This window comes from Mirounga leonina, unplaced genomic scaffold (genome assembly GCF_011800145.1).
Source record: "Mirounga leonina isolate KUSES-001 unplaced genomic scaffold, KU_Mleo_1.0 Mir_101222, whole genome shotgun sequence".
Classification (NCBI taxonomy): domain Eukaryota; kingdom Metazoa; phylum Chordata; class Mammalia; order Carnivora; family Phocidae; genus Mirounga; species Mirounga leonina.
In genome coordinates, this window is record NW_023270085.1 from 247846 (window position 1) to 252271 (window position 4426).

Below are 4426 nucleotides of genomic sequence, written 5' to 3' on the forward strand. Positions count from 1 at the left end.
ACATATCAGTGAGATCATATGATAACTGTCTTTCTCTGATTAATTTGCTTAGCATAATACCCTCTAGTTCATACACATCATTGCAAATGGTAAGATTTCACTTTTGATGGCTGCATAATATTCCATTGTATCTATATATACCACATTTTCTTTACCCATTCATCTGTCGATGGACATCTAGTCTCTTTCCATAGTTTGGCTATTGTGGACATTGCTGCTGTAAACATTGGGGTGCACATGCCCCTTTCAGATCACTACATTTGTATCTTTGGTGTAAATACCCAGTAGTGCAATTGTTGGGTTGTAGGGTATCTCTATTTTCAACTTTTTTATGAACCTCCATACTGTTTTCCAGGGTGGCTGCAATAGCTTGCATTCCCTCCAAGAGTGTAGGAGGGTTCCCCTTTCTCCGCATTCTTGCCAAATCTGTTGTTTCCTGACATATGCTGGCCTCATAAAATGAGTTTGGAAGTTTTCTTCCATTTTTTTTTCTTCCATTTCTATTTTTTTTTTTTGGAACAGTTTCAGAAGAACAGGTATTAATTCTTCTTTAAAGGTTTTGTAGAAATCAGCTGGGAAGCCATCTGGCCCTGGGTTCTTGTTTGTTGGGAGATTATTGATTACTGCTTCAATTTCCTTGCTGGTTATGGGTCTGTTCAGGTTTTCTATTTCTTCCTGGTTCACTTTTGGTAGTTTATACATCTCTAGGAATGCATCCATTTCTTCCAGATTGTCTAATTTGCTGGCATATAGTTGCTCATAATATGTTCCTGTAACTGTTTATATTTCTTTGGTGTTGGTTGGGATCTGCCCTCCTTCATTCATGATTTTATTTATTTGGGTCCTTTCTCTTTTCTTTTTGATAAGTCTGGCCAGGGGTTTATCAATCTTATTAATTCTTTCAAAGAACCAGCCCCTAGTTTCATTGATCTGTTCACCTGTTCTTTTGGTTTCTATTTCATTGATTTCTGCTCTGATCTTTATTATTTCTCTTCTGCTGTGTTTAGGCTTTATTTGCTGTTTTTCTCCAGCTCCTTTAGGTATAGGGTTAGGTTGTGTATTTGAGACCTTTCTTGTTTCTTGAGAAAGGGTTGCATTGTTATATATTTTCCTCTTATGACCACCTTTGCTACATCCCAAAGATTTTGAACAGTTGTGTTTTCATTTTCATTTGTTTCCATACATTTTTTTAATTCTTCTTTAATTTCCTGGTTGACCCATTCATTCTTCAGTAGGATGCTCTTTAGCCTCCATGTATTTGAATTCTTTCCAACTTTCCTCTTGTGATTGAGTTCTAGTTTCAAAGCATTGTGGTCCAAAAATATGCAGGGAATGATCCCAATCTTTTGGTACTGGTTGAGACCTGATTTGTGACCCAAGATGTGATCTATTCTGAAGAATGTTCCATGTGTGCTAGAGAAGAATGTGTATTCTGTTGCTTTGGGATGGAATGTTCTGAATATATCTGTGAAGTCCATTTGGTCCAGTGTGTCATTTACAGCCTTTATTTCCTTGTTGATCTTCTGCTTAGATGATCTGTCCATTTCAGTGAGGGGGGTGTTAAAATCCTCTGCTATTATTGTATTATTGTCAATGTGTTTCTTTGATTTTGTTATTAATTGGCTTATATAATTGGCTGCTCCCATGTTAGGGGCATAAATATTTAAAATTGTTAAATCTTCTTGTAGTATAGACCCTTTAAATATGATATAGTGTCCTTCCTCATCTCTTATTATAGTGTTTGGTTTAAAATCTAATTTGTCTGATATAAGGATTGCCACCCCAGCTTTCTTTTGGTGTCCACTAGCATGGTAAATGGTTTTCCACCCCCTCACTTTAAATCTGGAGGTATCTTTGGGTCTAAGATGAGTCTTTTGCAGACAGCATATCAATGGGTCTTGTTTTTTTTATCCAATCTGATACCCTGTGTCTTTTAATTGGGGCATTTAGCCCATTTACATTCAGTGTAACTATTGAAAGATGTGAATGTAGTGCCATTGTATTGCCTGTAAGGTCACTGTTACTGTATATTGTCTGTGTTCCTTTCTGGTCTATGTTACTTTTAGGCTCTCTGCTTAGAGGACCCCTGTCAATATTTCTTGTAGGGCTGGTTTGGTGATTGCAAAGTCTTTTAGTTTTTGTTTGTCCTGGAAGTTTTTTATCTCTCTTTCTATTTTCAATGACAGCCTAACTGGATATAGTACTGTTGGCAGCATATTTTTCTCATTTAGTGTCCCGAATATATCATTTCAGTCCTTTCTGGCCTGCCAGGTCTCTGTGGATAGGTCTGTTGCCAATCTAATGTTTCTACTGTTATAGGTTACAGACCTCTTGTCCTGAGCTGCTTTCAGGATTTTCTCTTTGTCTCTGAGACTTGTAAGTTTTACTATTAGATGTTGGGTTGTTGACCTATTTTTATTTTTTTTGAGGGGTTTTCTCTGTGCCTCCTGGATTTTGATGCCTGTTTCCTTCCCCAAATTAGGGAAGTTCTCCACTATAATTTGCTCTAATATACCTCTGCCCCTCTCTTTCTTCTTCTGGGATCCCGATTATCCTAATATTGTTTTGTCTTATGGTATCACTTATCTCTCGAATTCTCCCCTCATGATCCAGTATTTGTTTATCTCTCTTTTTCTCAGCTTCTTTATTCTCCAGTATTTGGTCTTCTATATCACTAAATCTCTCCTCTGCCTCATTTATCTTAGCAGTTAGAGCCTCCATTTTTGATTGTGCCTCATTAATAGCCTTTTTGATTTCAACTTCATTAGATTTTAGTTCTTTTATTTCTCCAGAAAGGGATTCTTCAGTATCTTCTATGCTTTTTTCAAGCCAAGCTAGTGTCTTTATAATCATCATGCTGAACTCTAGTTCCAGCATCTTATTAATGTCCATATTGATTAGGTCCCTGGAAGTTGGTACTGCCCCTTGTTCTTTTTTTTGAGGTGAGTTTTTCCATTTTGTCATTTTGTCCAGAGAAGAATAGTTGAGTGAGAGAACAAAATGTTACAAGTGTAACAACAACCCCAGAAAAATATACACTAAACAAATCAGAAGAGACCTTCCAAAAAGTGGTCACTTTTCTGTTTATAGAATTGCTGCTATTCTTTTCTTCAATCTACTGTTGAGTTTGTAGGTGTTCAGAATGATTTGATAACTATCTAGCTGAATTCCTGGGACCAGACAAAATTTAGGTCTCCTACTCCTCTGCCATCTTTCTCCTCCCTCTAAAAATATTGATTTATTTTCTGATAACATCACCAAACTTGCCTTTTGACCACTTTGTCCTTATATAACACAGAAATGTATCTGGTCACTACAAGGCAAGTTCAGTCACTTACAAACTTTTCTTCTCTCTTTTGGGCAAACACATAGCTAAACTCAAGGCTTTCTTCCACCTTTTTTTCTCCTTTTCAACCCCCACAATAATTTAACTATAACATAGAAGGAAGGGGGCTCAGTCATGTATTTCCCTGATAACAGGGGAGAGGCTTATTGTCTGAAATGGTTAGTATCTGTCCATATTGGCTTATGGTGATATTTTCCTTTCATACTGGCTGCTGTCCATCCCTACAGACATCAGTTGAGTTTTTTCCTGTTCTACCATGACCCTCAGTTCACAGGGACTCTTTAATGTATTGTCTTGTTGCCAATTTCAAATTCTCTTTTGATTTCCTTGTCGTCCTTCAACCTTTTATACTCCCTCCCCCAGGGACCTGAGAGACTTTCCCTCCACACCACACAAGGATACCAGGGTCTCTATGAGGTTGTCCTCATGCACATGCATCTTAAGATTTCTCAGCCATTATTATTCTCCTGCAACAGAATTATACTGGATGTTTGGCTTATCCACACAGCTCTCAGATTTCCATGATGACTCTCAGGGATTGAGACAAAGTTCCTATAACTTTTATGGAGTTTCTTTTATCCTTTCTACCTGGGGCTCAGTCAAAACAGGTAGAAGAAAAAGGGTAAGAGCAGGGTGTCGGTTCCTTTCTCAAAGGCTGGTGTATCTGCTAAGATCTGTTGCCCAGAGAGGACAGTACAAAAAAGCAATTTATGCTCACAGTCTGGTATCTCCTGGAATATGGAGAAATGGTTTGTCCTGGAGAACCAAGCTTAAGGGGTCTCTGATATACCTTAGTGGAAGCCATGCCTGAGATTCATGGTTGAAAGGAGAAGGTACTTAGACAAAAATGAAGGCTTTTCCAGAATGATAGACCTGACCTGAGGAGGCTTGCATTATAAGTCATAGTCAATACTAATGTGTACATATGCCATAGGGACACTGAGCTATTAGAATAGCCGCTAATGTTACAGAGAAGATTAGCATGGCCCCTGTGCAAGAATGACATGCAAATTCATGAAGTGCTCCATATTAAAAGAAGAAGAAGAAGAAGAAGAAGAAGAAGAAGAAGAAGAAGAAGAA

General features: G+C 37.8%; 1 pseudogene; it reads left to right on the plus strand.

Moving 5' to 3' along the window:
* Window positions 1–4289: 4289 nt before the first annotated feature.
* Window positions 4290–4380, plus strand: LOC118012415 (annotated as a pseudogene).
* The last annotated feature ends 46 nt before the right edge of the window (window positions 4381–4426 follow it).